The following is a 19,738-nucleotide window of genomic DNA, read 5'->3' as shown; positions in this document are numbered from 1 at the left end:
GCAAATACCTGTTATATACTGTATTAAAGGCTCAACAGAAATGGTTTCCAACTTCATTTATAAACCATCCTAGCTGATGATTCTGCCACATTGATTAAATCAACTTCATAAAGCCAAATCTTAGAATTTTAATATATATATCTGTCTAGAAATACCTGAATTTATTCATAATAATATCCAAAGTTTTTCATGTTCTCCATAAATGGTCTTTTGTTTTATGGCTATTTTATAAGTACTGCTGTTACTGTTACTAAAGCTGTTACTACCAGGATTCTGACAAGATGCTAAACTGCTACTACAACTACTGTAACAGAGCAGGAAAGAGAGAAGGGGGCAAGATTTGAATTTGCTTCATGTTAAGTGAACTAAGTCACAAACAGAAGGATGACTATGGAATGATCTCACTCTCAGGCAGAAGTTGAAAAACAAGATCAGAAGAGAAAACACAAGTAGAACCTGAACTGGAATTGGCGTATTGCACCAAAGTAAAAGACTCTGGGGTGGGTGGGAGAGAGAATACATGTCCAAAAAGGATGAGAGAGGGCCTAGTGGGGGTTGTATTTTTATATGAAAACTGGGTAATGTTATGCATGTACAAACTATTGTATTTACTGTCGAATGTAAGACATTAATTCCCCAATAAAGAAATAAAAAAGATAATAAAAAAGAAAAATAAATTTAAAAAAAATTGAATTTGCATCTCTCCATTTCAGGGAAGAAAATTATTAGGAGAAAGATAGTCACTAATCCAATATACAATACAAAAATGGGTATTTACATATGCCTAGGAACAGCAGAGACCTGGGATGCATATCCTGGTTGACTAACAGTGAAGCATCTGACTTGTTACCATGTAACTTGATAGGAGGTCTATCTGAGGGAATGGCAGTTCCTAGGGAAAGAAAAAATGGAAGGAAAGACAGACAGGGAGAGTGGATCTGAAAATGGCTCCCAACCTTTACAGGGTATCATTGGCTTTCTTGATTTGGTTTTAATCGGTAAGACTTTCTTATCATCAATAATGGGCTGGTCTGTAACTGATGGTGGCCAGAGTTCCAGCTACTGTGGAACGGGGAACAGTCAGTTCTCTGGGGGCTACTGCTTCTGATGTGACCCTGAGCCAGGAAGAGAAATTGGAAGATTAAACTGGACCTTGTCCATATGCGAGTTTTTGACTAATGCCATGATATTCCTTTGAGCTATCAGCAGGACAGAGAAAACACAGGCTCACAGACTTTCAAAACAAGAGCTCCAGTGGTGCAATCGGTTAGTGCGCGGTACTTATACAGACAGTCAAAACAAATTCTCACTCAGTAACTTTTTTGAGACTAATAAGGACAACTCAGAGTCATATAGTTTATTACCTATCTCTTTGACACTCAGATTCCTATAAAACGGAAAATTGTACTGGGGGAATGTGGACTGGACCATAGCTTGTTTCCCCAACATTTAAAAAGTCTGTCACCCGGAGTCAGGCAGTAGTGCAGCGGGTTAAGCGCACCTGGTGCCAAGCGCAAGGACCGGAGCAAGGACCTGCGTAAGAAATCCGGTTAGAACCCCCAGCTCCCCACTTGCAGGGGAGTCGCTTCACAGGTGGTAAAGCAGGTCTGCAGGTGTCTTTCTCTCCCCCTTCTGTCTTCCCCTCCTCTCTCCATTTCTCTCTGTCCTATCTAACAATGACGACATCAATAATAATTACAACAATAAAAAACAACAAGGGCAACAAAAGGGAAAATAAATATTAATTTTTTTAAAGTCTGTCACTTATTATATCAACAATGAGTTGAGGAGACAATATGATTTTCAGGAATTTTAAACTTTATTCAGTAAAATTGAGAACATTTACATATTAGGCTAAGAGAGAGAGGGAGAATGAGAGAGAGAGAGAGAGAGACCCTCTACTCACATCTTGATAGGAGGCCCACATAGGGAGAGAGAGAATAACAGAGAGTAGAGCTCTTAACATGGTGACCTAGGCAGAGAGAGCAGACATTCCAACAGGACTGGCTTGTTACACCCAAGCCCTACCTTCACCTTTCCAAGCCACACCGATCACCACTTCCATTTCCTGAGTGGCACCCTCCAGGTACCTCCTATCACTCAACAATACTGTTTCACAAATGAGGTAACTAAATTTAAGAACTTTCTCAGAATTGTTTCAATAAGCAGATACAAAGTATACTACTCCAATTTTTGATTTCTAGATCTAATTAGCATGTGGCTTCTTAATGATACAACTCTGTTAAGAATGAGTAAATAAAAAAAAGTCAAACTCACAGAAACAGAAAATGGTTCTCAGGGGCTAGAAAGTAGAAATATGGAGAACTTGATTTAAAATAAAAGGTATGCATTTTCAGCTAGAAGATGAGTAAATTTTGATCTAATGTGAACCATGAGGGATATGGCTAATAGTGCTATAAAGTGAATCAGAATTTGCTGAGTATAGGAATTAAATGTTCTCACCAAAAGAGACAGAGATATGTGAAGTAATGGTTATGTTAAGTAACTAGATGGGGGTGTAGGGCTTCTCACAATGTAGATGTAGACCAAATTAGCTACAGTGTACACTTTACACATCTCACAAATTAATCTGTAAAATATACCCAAATATAACTGATTTTTTTAAGGCAGGAGATGGGAAATATCCTTACAGCAAAAGACTAAGTGTGAGAGGATAATAATTTTCCTTCACTCTCACATTAATATCAAAGTCATACTTGTATCCATAAAATTATCAGTTACTATATTATTATAACGATTGATATTATGCGGAGAATACAGAAAAAGAATGAGGAAAGAAGAAGAGGAGGAAAAGGTTGTTGAAAAAAGTCAGCAGTTAGGTGGTCTTAGCTGGGATAAGTGTCCATTAGTTCTCTCTCATAGGGAAATCTGGAGCATGCATGGTACCACAGAGTAGGCCTATAGTGAGGAAAGAAGAGCTTGTATCTATGTGTCCACAACTGTACTGTATGGATTGACATGTCAATGACCACATCCAGCGGAGAAGCAATTATGGAAGCCAGACTGCCAGATCTCCCACTCTCTGCACCCCATTAAGATTTTTGATCCATACTCCCAGAAGGATAAAGAATAGGGAAGCTTCCAATGGAAGGGGTGGGATGTGAAACGTTAGTGGTGGAAATTGTATGGAATTGTACCCCTCTTATAGATAACACACATTTCCTCTTTGGGCCAAGCTGAATGAAGAAACAAAGATAAACAGTTAGCATGGTTTTTTCACATGACAATGTTAATGAAAAAAATTGAAAAACATTTTTTATATATAAAAAATATATAAAAAATGTTTCTTAGTGTTGTATTAGTCTCAAGTATACAAATTTGTGAATACCATTTGGAAAATTCTTCCTTATATAACAGTTTCTAGCAGCAAAAAAAGTAATTAATATGTTTATTTCTTTGTTTAAATCACAATTTATTGTTATTTTCTTTTAACTTTTCTTATAGATTTTATAGTGTAATGTCTGGATTTTCACATTTTTATTTATAATCATATGATAAAACACCTGAAATAGAATTTCTTGGTCAAAATGTATGTATAGTCTGTATTATCTTTACTATGCTGCCAGAGTTATCACTGAAATCTGACTGCTACATGACTCCCCCACTACTAGTTGGAAGGGTACTTTTTTATTAATTTTTTATATTTATTTATTATCCTTTTGTTGCCTTTATTTTTTATTGTTGTTTAAGTTATTATTGTTGTTATTGTTGATGTTATTAGATAGGACAGAGAGAAATGGAGCGAGGAGGGGAAGACAGAGGGGGGAGAGAAAGATAGACACCTGCAGACCTTCCTTACTGCTTGTGAAGCTACACCCCTGCAAGTGGGGAGCTGGGGTCTCAAACTGGGATCTTCATGCCTGCAGGTCCTTGCACTTCGTGCCTCCTGTGCTTAACCCACTGCATTACCGCCCAACTCCCCATTGGAACAATTTTTAAGATAGAGGGTGAGCTAAATGCACATCAACAGATGACTGGCTAAATAAGTAATAGGATAAATATTCCATGAAGTACTTACTCTGCAATCAAAAAAAGATGATATTGTGTCCTTTAGGACAAAAAGGAGGGAACTAGAGGTGATATGCTTAGTGAAATAAGAGATAAAAGACAAACTACCTGATGGTTTCACTCATACGTGGAATCTAGAGAGGTGATAGACGTGAACTTAAAACGAACAAAAACCAGAAGCAAGCGAATTGTAAGATATGTGAGAACTATAGTGGTTATCTTTGGGAAGGGGAGTATGGGATGATGTTGGTCAGGCCAATGTCCCTGACAATATACACTGACAATGCTTGACATAGAAGACTAGAAAACCAACCATTTGTTTAAGGAAAATCTTCTTGCTGAGTTAAAATCCAATCATTGACATCATGCAGTCACGTTCAGCACAATGATCTGGATGAGATTCTACCCATGCTACCACACACCACCAGGATCAAAATCAGACTGACTCAGGGCCCTGATGGTCTGGGTACCATATCACAGGTGACATGGGCCACATGATGCCTCTGATTAGTGACCTTCAGAACTAGTGTTGTCTCCTGAGTGAGACCTGTCCCTGTGAGCCAGGGAACTGATATCTCACCACTCCCTGCTGCTGCATAAGCCTTTGCAACAGCCTGGAAGACAAGAGTCATACCCAGCAATCCTGCACCAGAGCTCTGATAGGTGATGTGGCCTCACCATGTAAGTCCACGTGCTCCAGGACTGGTGCAAAGTACTCTGTGTTCCTATGCAATCAGCAGCTTCCCGCCTGGGAAAAGCATTCCTTTGATTGCCACAGGAATCAGCTAGAAGGTGATTAAGACAATGATGATCCTGAAGATGATACCCTGTGGTGTGCAAGAAATGTAGGAGACAATGATCTATGAGCTTCCAGTATGTCATCTCATTTAGTGTTATAAACTCATCAAGTGGAGGTTATTAAAATCACTGTTTCATAGGTAAGGCAACAGAGGTAGATAAATTGAATAATTTGTATTTATGAAAATAGAGCCAAAGCTAGAATTCATCCTCAAGATGTCAGTTCCAGGGCCATGGACTTAACTCGTAAGTAGCTTCTCTGTGGTGTAGACATTATAAGAGGCAGAATTGCTCCAGTATTTGAGTTCACACAACATGCTCTAATGCAGAGACCATGCTTAGAAACAGACTTGAACACACATGTACACACACAGATGGACTTAGACTCCAAGACAAAGTGACTTGGACACAAGAGAGACAACATGGAAGCACGTACATCTCTTTCTTTTAATGAGATGCTCTGGAGAATTGACAGTGCAGGTAAAGAAGGGAAGTTTGAAGGCCAAGCTCAAAGACCAAAAACAGAAAGCACAGAACAGCTCAGTGTGCCAAGATGGGAGCTGATAGCAGGAATTCCTGACATCCTCATTTCTAAGTGGTCATATCCCCATTGGATGCTGAGCTTCCTGTAGGGAGGTGGGGTGGAGCTGTAGGTCACCACTTGTCATAAGACCATGTGGGTGGCAGGAGGTGAGGCTGGACCTCTCATGCCCAGGCCCTGTCTCACACACAGGGGCAGAGCCAAGGGCAGCATAAAAGGGCCTGTGGCCAGAGGCTCTCCATCCTCATCCACTCCTGTCCTGAAGTGCTGAGAGCTGAGCTGCTAGTACCTGGTGAGTCCTGGGAAGGGGAGCAGGGCTCCCCCAGATGGATCTCAGTCCAGAGTGGCAGGGCAGCCCATTTTGGGTATGGGGATATTGGGGGGTTGTTAGGTAGAAAGAAGCTGTAGGCTTAGATATAAAGTCTAGAGATTATGTTTTACATTAACTTAATTCTATTTTTATGAGTTTCATGTGTCATATACAATATCACATGATAATGATGGGCGTCTATTCAAAAGTTATCCTGAATGTTTTTATGAGACCAAATAATTATTTCTTTATTAGCAGGGAGAATAGCAACACTAAACTGGATAGACTGGACATTTTCCAGATTCTGAGTTATGTTGAGAATGGACCCATCTAACTTTGTGAATGTCAAATTTGCCATTCTCACTATAGGGACTAAGCCTTGGTTAAAGTTTTATCATTACAGATTTTCTATATGCCTTCTTTTGTCTAAATTACCAGTCAAAGAGTATTGAAAGTATTTGATGCATTATTTTAGAGATGATATCTCTATGGCATCTGAAGCAGGTGGGGCAGGAAATTGTAGGAAGAAAAATGATGGTTAAAGACAATGAAGAATATCTGTGTGCTGTCTCTTAGTCTGCCTTCTCTCCTCAGGTCCTGAACTCCACTTACCAGCATGTCCTGCCAGCAGAGCCAGCAGCAGTGCCAGCCCCCTCCCAAGTGCACCCCCAAGTGCCCTCCCAAATGTCAGACCCCCAAGTGTCCCCCAAAGTGTCCCCCCAAGTGTGCCCCTGTGTCCTCCTGTTGCAGCTCTGGGGGTGGGGGCTGCTGTAGCTCTGGGGGTGGGGGCTGCTGCAGTTCTGGGGGTGGAAGCTGCTGCAGCTCTGGGGGTGGGGGCTGCTGCCTGAGCCACCACAGGCCGCGCAGGTCCCACCGCCACAGGCAGAGCTCTGGCTGCTGCAGCCATTCCTCAGGGGGCTCCAGCAGCTGTGGAGGGGGCTCCAGCTGCTGTGGAGGGGGCTCCAGCAGCTGTGGAGGGGGGAGCACTCAATCCTCTGGAGGCTGCTGCTGAAGGCTACTCCTAGCCAAGAAGAGCTGATTTGTGACAGCAAATGGCTCCAAGCTTTTGCACCACCTTCTGATTATTCCGGGATTCCCCTGAGTAACTATTATATTTCAGCAAGCATCAGGTTTCCAATTTGAGATCTACGTTAAGACTCTGAAACCTGAGTTCTCTTCAAAGAAAGTTTTCTGCTGACCTTTGATATCAGCTGGCAGACTCTGATAGGATTCTGAAGTCTCCTTTGACATTCTCTATCATATCCTCTTAGTGTCAGCTGATTTAAATAAAATAAAGAACCTGTGCATCATCCTGTTTTGGACTATCATTTTATTACATTTCCTCCAGTATTGTTTTTACTACTATCCATTGTCTCAATGCTTAGAAACTTTGGAAATGAAATGCCTGCTAGTCACATGGTTGAGAATGGGATGAGGGGGAGAGAAATGACTCTGCTTTGTACTCACCCTGTTCCTCAGATGAATCCTATGTGGCTTTACTAATGTTGCCACTTGATGAAGCCCCTCATAAATTCTGCATGTGGCTGAGGATCTAGGATGTCTTCAGGGTTCTACCAGGCCTACAACCAAGAAAGAAACAAAGAATCCATCCACTCTTCATCTCATTCTCCTTTCCTTTAGACAACCATTCCAACATATCTACCAATATTTTTCTTTAATTTAAAAAATGATTAGAGAACTATGCTTGACTTCTAGGGCAATGCTATGGTGACCTAATCATGGAAAATTTGCTCCCCACCCCCCCACACACACAAAAAAACAATTACTAAAAAATATTAATTCAATAAATGTATCTGATAATATCTAGAGTTTCTGGTAAAGAAAGGAAATCACTATCTGAAGGCTGGTGATTACATATGGACAACTAGATTGGAAGGGCAGGGAGAGAAAGATTCAAGCAAAAATGTTGCACTACCTTACCAATCGAACCCATGTTTGCTATTGCATCAGATCCTGTCTGTGGATTTAAAGGGCCCAAATAAAACTGCTCAGGGGCCAAGTGGCTTTAAAAAGGAACTAAAAATGTCTATTTAGAACTATAGAAGCCACATGAGAATACCCAATGAAACCATTCAGAAGCATAAGGAACTGAGCACTAACCCTTGTGGCATCGAGGAAGCCTATCAAACTCTAATGCAACCCTGCTGTCATAGGGGGCCTGGTAATAAAGGTCAGACTGCCCTGCAGCTAACACAAGTGATTTTGACTGCTGAGTTCCTACTTTTAGAAGTCTGTCTTCTATGAGAAGGAAGTCTAGGATCTCTCCCTCCACCCAGACTAGGATTCTGTTCAAGGCACAACAAGAACCATACTACTATGTCACTTCCTCAGATCTCCTCCCCTCTCAATGTAACTCACATACTACATGCAACCAACAGCAGAAACAAAAGAAGATGCGTTAAACTATTAAAATGGTTAGTTCTGCAAAACTAGGATAAGGTCCATAAAATTACTACAGCAAATCGAGAAGAGCTATCAGAGAAAGAACTTAGGAAACACAATGTCAGAAAAATTTAATAAATACAAAACTCTCAATTTGACATGGAGAAATGTGTGAATACAGTTCATAATAGGACTTCTGGAACATAATCAGCATATGGATAATATAGGATAAACCAAGTGATTTAAGAGCTAGCCTGCTGGAACTTGCTCTCATTTCCTGTGTGCTCTCCATTCCTGTGTACTCAGCTACAGCTGTCCCTGCTTTTATCCTCAAGGACCACCCTGGCTGCTTCTCTAGGGACCTATACAGATGGAGCTCAGTTCTGGTTAAATTGGTTTATAAAACTCAAGCCTTTCTGGCCACAATGACTAGCCAATATCTGCCCCTTTGCCTATGTTGCTACACCTAAATAATACTGTTGTGTACCACTATACCACAATGTAATAACCCCCCCCCCATTTGTCTTAAACCTCAAATCAAACCCACACATGAAGTCTTTTGTTTTTTAGTTACTATAGAAATGGATTGAGAAAGAAATATATAATTTCAAAGAGTCACTTGAAAGAAAAATGGAAGACTGAAAACAGAGTTGCGGTATGGTGTATGAAGGACACTTTGTATGCATTCCAATCTCAAATATTAATTCAAGGAAGTCAACTTATTCAGGTAGAAGGAAAACATCAGTAATGAAAAATAAACTGACTACACTCTTGTACTTTAAAAGAGAATAAGTAAACAGGTTTAGGAAAAATGAGACAATTCCTCAAGAGATTGAAGATTCAACACCTATTACAGAAATATCCAGGAACACAGGAGTTTATTATAAGCATCTAGTTGCAACAAATTGGATAACCTGGAAGAAATGGAAAACATTTTAGAAATATACTACAATTTAAGACTGAACCAGAATGAAGTAGAAAATCTGATAGGTTTTTTTATAATTAAGGAAACTGAAACATAATCAAAAGCTTCCTCTGAAACAAAAGCCCTGGATCAGATGACTCTGCTATTGAATTCAACTAAACTTTCAAAGAGTTAATACCCATTTTTCTCCAATTCTTCCAGGAAGCTGAAATGAGAGAAAATCTTTGCATCAAATTTCTGAAACCATTATTACTCCAATGTCAAAACCAGACCAAAAAAAATAAAAAGGAAAAAATAATAAAAAGAAAATTACAGATCAGTATCTATGTAAATATGCAAAAATCCTCAACAAAATACTAGAAAATTAAATTTAACAGCACATTAAAATAATTATACACTATGGGCCCCAGATCAAAATGATGGGGTTTATAGTTAACAATATTTATATACTTTTCCCATATTTGGGAGTTATTCTCTTTCTTCCCTGATGCAGCTTTCTAGTCCCTTTTCCAAATATGACACTGTCTCCCCAGACAATAACTTAGGTCACTTGCATGTTAAAATTCAAGCTTAGGCAAAAAAAACTAGTCATGGACCCCTTGGAATATACCTAAAATAGCTATTACCAAAACGAAGACCCCAAATCTTCATCTGCAATATTCCAGCCTTTAGGTTCATGATTAGTCAACAATTTTTTCTGCTGGACATCCCTGGGGAAATGACCTCACCATGTGTCTAGGAGCCCTGCTTCCCCAGATCCCTGCACCAGTAGAGAAAGAGAGAGACAGGCTGGGAGTATGAATCCAACTGTCAGTGCCCATGTTCAGTGGGGAGACAATTACAGAAGCCAGACCTTCCACTTTCTACACCTCATAATGACCCTGGGTCCATACTCCCAGAGGAATAAAGAATAGGGAAGCTATCAAGGAAGGGGATTGGATATGGAGTACTGGTGATGGGAATTGTGTGGATTTGTACCCATTTTATCCTATGGTCTTGTCAATACTTCCATTTTATAAATAAAAATTTAAAAGAAAAATAATTATACAACATGATCAAATGAGTATTTTAGAGATGCAAAGATGGCTTAGCATATGCAGATAATATCAGTAAAGCATACAAAAATCATACAAGTATTTCAACAGATGCAGCAAAAGCAGGCAATGGCACATCTGGTTGAGTGCAAATATTATAGTGTGTAAGGACCCAGGTTCAAGTCACTGTTCCCCATATACAGGGGGGATGCTTCACAAGAAGTGAGGCAGTACTACAGGTGTTTGTTTTTCTCTTTCCTGACCTTTCCCTTCCTTCTCAATTTCTCTCTGCTTTTTTTTTATTTTTTAATTTTTTTAATTTAAGAAAGGATTAATTAACAAAACCATAGGGTAGGAGGGGTACAATTCCACACAATTCCCACCACCCAATCTCCATATCCCACCCCCTCCCCTGATAGCTTTCCCATTCTCTATCCCTCTGGGAGCATGGACCCAGGGTCATTGTGGGTTGCAGAAGGCGGAAGGTCTGGCTTCTGTAATTGCTTCCCCACTGAACATGGACGTTGACTGGTCGGTCCATACTCCCAGTCTGCCTCTCTCTTTCCCTAGTAGGGTAGGTCTCTGGGGAAGCGGAGCTCCAGGACACATTGATGTACTGCTTCTATCCAAATTAAGTAAATAAACCAACAAATAAATAAGTAAAGTTACTGCTACATGATAATGACTATATAACAAGCTCTCAAAGCTCAGTTGTGAAAAACTAGTTTTTTCACTATGACCAGGAACAAGACAACTATCTCCAAGGTCACCACTATTGTTCTCTAGTATTGACATCATAGCCAGAACAATTAGAGAAACAAAGGAAATTGGGGATCAGGCAGTGGTGCATCAGGCTAAATGCACATGTCATTATGCATAATGACCAGGGTTCCAGCCCCTGCTCCCCCACCTGCAGGGGGAATACTTTATGAGTGTGGTGAAGCAGGTCTATAGGTATCTCTCTTTCTCTATTCCCCCTCCCACCTCTTTCATTTTCTCTTTTTCCTATCCAATAAAAATAGGAAAAAGAAAAAATGGTCACTGGGAGTGGTGGACTCATTATGCTGGCACCAAGCCCCAGTGATAATCCTAGTGGCAAAAGATAAATAAATAAATAAATAAATGGTTTAACAAAAAAGTTATCTATAATTATGAAAACTGCTAAATCTTCCAAGAGTTGGCAACAACCTAACTTCACAACAATAGATGATTAAGTGGATTACTTCTTAGGTATCCAAAAGGTAATTATTTTACTTGCAAGATCAAGAATGGACTTAAAGGCTATAATGCAAAGTACAACAGATAGATATCAAAATATGAATACCACATGATTTCACTTAAATGTGAAGGATAAAACTACTGAGAAAATAAAACAAAAACAAACTCTTAGAGTAAAAGATCAAAATAGTGATTAACTGAACACAGGAGGGGGGTGTTATGTAAATGAGGTAAGGCAAGTCACTTGAATGGCAAAGTCTGAGCACTAGATTGCTGGCAGTGAAGACAAAGTAGCATACAGGCATATTAACTTAGCATGCTGTAAACCCGACACCAACAAAAGGTCATAAACCAATGTTACTTCAACAAGAGCAGAATAAATAAAGGTACTTATAAATGGAGTGGGGAACTTGGAAAACAGTACTCCTCCTTACTCCCCAACATCCTAAGCCACATTTTTTAGGTGAAATAATTTACTTCTGTAACTTGTTATGAAATCTTTTTTTTTTTTTAAGAAAGAGTACAGTATATCCTGCTTGAAATCCTGATAAGGGTGGCTCTGTGTTTATTGACAAATTCAGTCATAGACTAGGTTTCAGGACTGAAACATGGTCAATCAGTAAGGGGGATGCATTGGATCGACCTTCCTGTGGTGCATCTCGTGAGTACCCATTCATTGGGGAAACTGACGATCCTTCCTAGCCGACTGAATCCACATGGATCCCAGTCACTTTCAAAGCCAGCAACAAGCAGCTCCTGACAGCTTTCAAGCTGTTGGTCCTGCTCTTTGAGTCCTCCAACTTAATGTTGAGGGGCTGTCCTTTGCCAAACGCGTTCTTATTGGTCAATTGGCGATTCAGCATCAGGCAGATGTTATCTGCCTACAAGAAACACATATAGCAGTTGATGAAGCTGCTCGATTCTCCATCAGTGGATTCAATTTAATATGCTATAATCTTCATCCTAAACATGGCCGAGCCATCTACGCCAAATTGTGTCTTGCGGACGTTTACCATACGGCCTCTTTGACTTTCTAAGACTCCATTACTATTGGAACTATTCAGCTCGTCAACGTATATAAGCCTCCCAGTGCCTCATGGGATAATGAGGTCCTGCCTAGCCCGAATCACCCAGCCGTTTACGTTGGAGACTTTAATAGTCATCACCAAGACTGGGGATATTCCTCCACTCGTGCTGATGGCTCTATCTTAGCCCACTGGGCTTCAGCGAATGACCTCTCCCTATTATACGATCCCAAACAGCCAGGCTATTTTCACAGTGCTAGATGGAATAAAGACTTGTCACCCGACCTGTGCTGGATTAGCACAGTCAATGGCCAAGCCTTCCCTGCTACGAGACAAGTTCTCAAGATCTTCCCGCACAGTCATCACCGCCCAGCTATCATCCACATTGGTCTCCAGCTCCCACTGATTCTGTGCTCGGAGAAACTAAGATGGAACTTTCAGAAAGCAAACTGGCATCTGTTCAGTGATCTTACCAACAAATCTATTCCTGCAATTCCAATTAACTCTATCCCCTCTGAAGATTCCTACAGGCACTTCCGCCAAGCCATCTTCAAAGCAGCTTCCCAAGCCATTCCTCGTGGGAGACATGCTAACTATACGCCTTGTCTTGATGCTGAATGCGAGCAACTACTAAAGCAGTATGATGAGTCGGGCGACCCATATGTGGCTGACCATCTCATTGCCTCCCTGGATGCAGCAGGCCAAGCCTGCTGGCAACAACTCACGGAAAGTCTGAACTTCACCCACTCAAGTAGGAAGGCCTGGAAGCTTCTTCACAGACTGGGTGCCGGTAGCCAACCCCCTCCCGTCTCCCATCCTCCCGTATCTCCAAACTCAGTGGCCAGTCACCTAACTCAAGTTGGACATGCTAAGATTGACCCAGTCTGGAAAAGAGAAATTTCCCATGAGTGGTCATCCCACTTCTGGTTATCTTGTCCATCTCCAAAAATCTCTCCCTTTACACTGTCTGAACTGGAAGACGCTTTGAAGAGGGTTAAACCTGGAACAGCTGCTGGCTATGATAACATCACCCCAGAACTCATTCTTAACCTGGGTCCTGCGGCAAAGAAGTGGCTCGCTTCATTCCTGTCCCACATCTTGGAATCTGAGTCTATGCCCAAAGTTTGGCGTTGTGCGAAGATTATAGCGGTTTTGAAACCAAAGAAAGACCCAACACTGGCCTCCAGCTATAGACCAATTTCTCTCCTCTCCATGTGTTACAAACTCCTTGAGAGGCTGCTTCTGTCACGTATTTCCCATCTTACAGAGAAATTCTTATCACCCGCCCAGGCTGGTTTCTGCCCAGGATGATCTACCTGCGAACAAGCCCTGGCCCTCTCAACTTACATTGAAAATGGATTCCAGAAGAATTTAAAGACGGGTGCTGTCTTTGTTGATCTCACAGCAGCCTATGACAAGGTCTGGCACCGTGGTCTCCTAGTCAAGATCTCAAGATGCCTGCCTCCATGGGTGGCCAACACTATATCGTTTCTTCTCCAAAACAGAAGATTCCGGGTGCATCTGGGTGACAAGTCTAGCAGATGGAGACTTGTCTCAAGTGGCCTCCCCCAGGGCTCTGTTCTGGCTCCTACGCTATTTAATATTTTCATCAATGACCTCCCAGAAACTTCTTCAAGGAAGTTCATCTACGCCAATGACATCTGCTGTGCAACTCAGGCATCCAAGTTCGACATCCTCGAGGAAACACTCACGAAAGACATGTCTCTGATATCTGATTACTGTAAAAAATGGCGACTAATCCCTAGCACTGCAAAAACGGTATCATCTCTTTTCCATCTACACCATGCCTCGGCCTTGCGTGAGCTTAATGTGCAGCTTGGCGATACGAGAATCCGGCATCAAGCCCAGCCAGTCTATCTTGGCGTTACTCTCGATCTCACTCTGTCATTTCACAAACATCTCATAAAAACTGCAGCAAAGGTGGGCGCGAGGAATAACATCATTGCAAGACTGGCCAGCTCCTCATGGGGCGCGAGCACTTCCACACTACGATCATCATCTCTGGCATTATGCTATTCCACTGCAGAATACTGTGCCCCAGTATGGTTCCGTAGCTCCTATGTCCACTTGGTCGATTCCAAATTATATTCCTCCATGAGGATAATTTCTGGAACCATCCGTTCCACCCCGGTTCCATGGCTGCCAGTTCTTAGCAACATCGCCCCGCCAGATATTCGTCGGGATGTGGCATCATCTAAGTTCATTTCCCACGTCTACGCTCGACCGGACCTGCCAATATACGCAGATATCTTCGCCCACCCTGTTCAAAGCTTGACGTCTCATCACCCAATTTGGTCCCCTATGCCTACACTGAACTTCTCTATTCCAGACTCTTGGAAACAGAGCTGGCAGTCAGCTGAGGTAAAGAACAAACACCTCATCACAGACCCTTGCAAGCGTCAACCCAGATTTGATCTAGCACGTTATGATTGGGCCCTCCTCAATCGCTATCAAACAGGCCATGGCCGGTGTGCCGCTATGTTCCATTGCTGGGGAGCCAGAGACGACCCGAACTGCCCCTGCGGCTACAGAAAGACTATGACCCACATAGTCAACGACTGCCACCTCTCCAGATTCAAAGGAGGTCTCGATACTTTACATCAGGCTCAACCTAAAGCTGTTAACTGGCTACGGAAGAAGGGCAAACGCTAGAAGAAGAAGAATCAGTAAGGATTGTCTATATATTTTGTTCCATGTGTCCATGGAGTGGAGGGCAGGAACACAAGTCCAGAGTAGTTTGGATCACACTTTACAACTGCTATAGTTAATATAGTTTCTAGAAATTCCATTGTCCTTAGTTAGTCTCCCACAATTTCAAGTCCCACTAGGAGTGGCGTAAACAACTGTTCTTTACTAAGTGCTGCTACTTCCGTGTTATTCCAGGAAGCTAGAAGTTTAGGGGAAGGAAGGAACGCAGACACTACACATGTTAACCGATCTCCTGTTTTTTTTATATATGCTGTATGTTTCTTGATGGGAAAAAAATGACACTTTTAGAAAACATACTATGAACATTCTGAATAGTGTGATCTTTTCCTCTCCTATCCCAGACTTTGTTGTTGCTTATTTGCTTAATGATCTGGAGCATCTATTTTCTGTGGCCTACTTCCTGTGAAAGGTGAAGCTTATGTTCTTATGCTTCAGAGGCTTCAGACCTAGGCATGTGCAATTAATCAGATTCACAGTAATTCAAGTGTCTACCTCTTTCCTTGTCTCTTTCTTTGATGCTGTGTCTGCCTAGCTCTCTGCCCATACCGCTATTGCTCTATTTTTTAAATATATATTCTAAGACAGATTGCTTCATAACCTAATCCAATTAAATCCTGTCATGCATGCAGGGGTAGCTTTTGAGGTCTGTTTTTGATATTTCATCTGAAGCCAGGGAAGCTCTGTTCAACCTTCACTTTCCTTGGTAATATACCTGTCTTCTGGTTTAACATGTCTTCTTAATTGCTTGAAAAAAACTATTTTGTTTTCTAAAATACTTCAGGCTTGAAATCCCCCAAATTCTCTTCTTAGAAAATCCAGGGATTTGGGCGGTAGCACAGTGAGTTAAGCACAGGTGGAGCAAAGTGCAAGGACCCATGTGAGGATCACGTTTCCGAGCCCCAGGCTCCCCACCTGCAGGGGAGTCACTTCATAGGCGGTGAAGCAGGTCTATAGGTGTCTCTCTTTCTCCCCCCCTTTCCTAACTTACCCTCCTCTCCATTTCTCTGTGTCGTATCCAAAAAAATGACATCAATAACAACAATAATAATAACCACAACAATGATAAAAACAACAAGGGCAACAAAAAGGGAAAGAATAGCCATCAGGAGCAGTGGAATTGTAGTGCAGGCACTGAGCCCCAGTGATAAACTGGAGGCAAAAAAAAGTACTTGAGGTCTCAAATATGTCTTGATTTCTACTCACTAAGCCACCTACAGGGCCTTAGATACCTGGTTGTTTTTGTTGTTGTTGTTGGTGGTGGTGGTGGTGGTGGTGCTGGTGGTTTGTTTTAATCTTTCTTTCCTCCTTTGGTCAAAATCTTCCAGTCACTATTCTGAACAGTTGCCCTTTTCTTGTGGAGTAACACCCTTGCCTTAACATAAACCCAGGGCATTGTACTGGGTGATAACTTGTGATATTCTTGGGGCCTGTCTTTTATCATAGATCCTCTGCCTCACAAAGGAACTGGAGTAAAGGTTACCACAGTCCCTGTATTCCAGGCCAGCTGTAGCACACAAGGAAGAGCCATTCCCTGCCTCAAGTGTGGGAGCTGAGTAGAAGAAAATAACTGCTCTGCCCTCTCCTGGAATTTAGTCTCTACAACAATGAGCTGGAGGTGATGATAAATGATGTTTGCTGACTTCCAAACAATACATCCTGTGGCTTGGAGTTAGGACAGGGATATTTTTAAATCTGGAGTAGGGCACCAAAGTAAAAATCTTGGGGTAAGGGTGAGGGTGGATATTTGGCTACCCAGGGTGGCAGGGGTTGGGTGGGTGGGTAGGCTGGGACACAGTCTTTTGGTGGTGGGAATGGTGTTTATGTACACATCTATTAAATTTTAGTCATAAAAATCACTAATTAATATGACAAGGGAAAAATTTATCATATGTCTAGAACTTCTTAAAACACAGACTGAGTCTTTTTAATACATAGGCTGTCTTTAATATGTTGACTCTCTCAAAAGCCTAGACCAGAGAGAACAGAAGCAACCAGTGGCACAGCTATATACAAGATGTTGGATATTATAAAGCAAATCCTAACAAAGGGACTTTTCAAAGTTACCCTAATTACCAAATAATGTGATTATAACAATATCTATCTATTATCTTCTTGAACCCTAAGACAGTAGGAATCTCATATTTCCACTATAGAGCCTATATTTCCCCAGTCCTGGAACCATAGGGTGGGACTCACTTTCCTGAATGCTTCTCTCAATTCATACTAAATAATATTGCATCCGCCAATCCCAACCTAATTAATGCAACAAATGCCACCTCAGTACGCTTCATTTCGGACTGTGTCCAGAGACTTCAGGTGTGGAATGACAACCCTTCAGCTTCATTACTCAGGTGAGACCTTTCCTTTCATAGTATTCTCTAGTTCCATTCCAGGCAGTTCACTTCCTAACAAAGTCCCAAAAGGACCAGCATAAGGTTCGAGCCCCTGGTTCTCAACCTGCAGGGGAGTTGCTTCACAGGCGGTTAAGCAGGTCTGCAGGTGTCTATCTTTCTCTCCCCCTCATTGCCTTCCCTTCCTCTCTCCATTTCTGTCTGTCATATCCAACAAGGAAGATATCAGCAACAACACCTATAATAGCTACAACAACAATAAAACAAGGGCAACAAAAGGGAAATAATAAATAATAATAATAATAAAGTATGCTAGGTCCATAAATTCTGAATATAGTTATCAAAAGTTTAGTCCCATAAGATAAACAATTAACCAGCTCTGGTAAAGGTTGTTCATGGCTGTAGAGAGGTCTAAAAATTTACCAGCTAGCAGAGTCACACGTGTTCAGTTCCCAGGAGAAGTAGCCATGGTGGATACCTGGTGCACCTCTGTTGAGATGCATCTGACTAGGAGCAGCAGCAGCATCCAAAGAGAGCAACCTGCTCAAAGTCCCTTGCTTTTATACATTCCCTTCTCTGAAGCATCTCCTCAGGGTGATGTAATTTGTATGCTAATAGTCACAATCTCCTCTTGGAGTCACAACAATTCCCCACTTCTGATTATAGATGTGGACAAGATGTACATTCTGTATGAGCATAGGAGAAATAAGAAAATCTTCAGTGATTCTAGGGTTACCTCTGCAAGCTCTGCCTTCACCCCCCAGAGTGCGGGTGAAATAACTGGATATCAGATAAGGCCCTGTTAGCCTGAAGACCTGTGGTCTAGTATCTGTGTCTAACCCAGAGATGGTCCATCACTCAGGGAAGCTCAGAACAGAGACTTACATAGGTGTCCCAAGTTCAAGTGGCTCCTGGGTGGCAATCATGGCATATGCAGAGTGTTGGAATGCTGCAATCCATGCTTCAACTGGAGTTCTTGGGAGGAGTTTGCAGATGAGAGGGGTTTAACTGCTCAGCATGGGTCCAAACAGGACCTGTGAATGATAAAATAGAACAAACATACCTTATGTCTTAAGTTAGTAATTTTATTGATTTCAATAATAAAGATTACACAAATCATGAGGCATATACTGGAGAAGCAATAGCTCTATGGAGAAAAGTAACGCTTAGAAGCTATCTGATTAGAACTATGCAGTACAAAATTTATAATATATAAAGCTCTCTGTATTCTGTTTATGACTGAGAAATAGCCCTTCCAGGGTACATATGGTATTCCACAATTACTCATCTAGCAGGGTAGTAAGGCATGTGAAATGCATGTTTAGAAGAAATAAGCCTTAATCTAGAAACATATTTAGGGTCATAGTAAAATACCTCAGCAGTAAAGGCAGAGAAAATGTTCAGAAACTTTTTTTTTTTGCTTTCTGTGCAACAGGTGGTATATATAAGATCTTTAAGAGTGTTCACAGAGATAGGAATAAATTTCAATTTAGCAAACCGAGGGATGTGTGAAACATGCTTTTTCAGAATCAACATTAAAAAAAGTATACTGAGATAAAACCCATAAAGGACGGAGTCACACCAGTCTAGGCATAAAGAAACAATGGTTCATGCTATACCAGAGAAATAGCCAATCATTTAACTGGAGCTTAGCACTTAGGTAAAATAAGGACTGGGAATTAATAGCTGGTCAGTATATGTCCTGCATAGTTAGTACCAATACTTTTAGAATGTGCTTGAACGCTAGAGAGGTTAACTAGAGCAAAGTAGCAAAATATGTGTAAAATCTATGGAGAGAGGACAGATACCAAACACTGGTGAATATAGTTTCTATTCTTTCACTTTTGGTTAAAATACACAGGTTTGTATAACAGCATACCATGATCAACAATGGCTTTAGGATAAAGTTGAGTCAACATATACATACATACCTCATATTCAAATAAATCACTCTATAGAGAGACTATAGAAGGTGAAAGACATAACTTAAAACGGTTAAGCAATCTATTAAGATTCATGCCTGTGCTAAGTGGCTATCCTAGTATCATTCAATAGTCCTCATTGCTATGCAGGCTGGAAAGCCAGGGCCCGGCTTATTGTTATCTGGCAGAGAATTATCTCCTGCATAAGTTCTGGATGGACAGTGGATTGCCCAGTGAAAGCCTCTTTTACAAAGTGGGCATTTGGTTAAGGGAGGTTTAAATATCTGTTATCTCCAGATATCTTATAATCAATCTGTTTGAGAGTCATTTTGTAATTCTTTTGTAAATAGCCCTCATTATTACATTTAAAACAAACCTTGTTTTGTATGGGCTTTACTGAGCCTGCCACATATGTGCCCTGATTAAATTCAGCCATAACATGTACTTTATGG

The 19,738-nt window shown here is 41.2% G+C and overlaps 2 long non-coding RNA genes across 2 annotated transcripts; one reads left to right on the top strand and one right to left on the bottom strand.

Moving 5' to 3' along the window:
* The first annotated feature begins 5,502 nt into the window (after positions 1-5,502).
* LOC132541218 (uncharacterized) lies at positions 5,503-6,988 on the top strand. The gene is made up of 2 exons (XR_009552387.1): positions 5,503-5,660; positions 6,273-6,988. It is a non-coding gene; the product is annotated as an uncharacterized LOC132541218 (long non-coding RNA).
* Positions 6,989-8,944: 1,956 nt separating this feature from the next.
* On the bottom strand, positions 8,945-18,394 carry LOC132541217 (uncharacterized). Its single transcript, XR_009552386.1, has 2 exons — positions 18,250-18,394; positions 8,945-9,211 (listed from the first exon to the last, which is right to left on the bottom strand). It is a non-coding gene; the product is annotated as an uncharacterized LOC132541217 (long non-coding RNA).
* Between the last annotated feature and the right edge of the window lie 1,344 nt (positions 18,395-19,738).

This window comes from Erinaceus europaeus, chromosome 11 (assembly GCF_950295315.1).
Source record: "Erinaceus europaeus chromosome 11, mEriEur2.1, whole genome shotgun sequence".
NCBI classification, from domain to species: domain Eukaryota; kingdom Metazoa; phylum Chordata; class Mammalia; order Eulipotyphla; family Erinaceidae; genus Erinaceus; species Erinaceus europaeus.
Note: the sequence above shows the minus strand (reverse complement) of the source record. Positions and strands in the feature narration are given on the sequence as shown.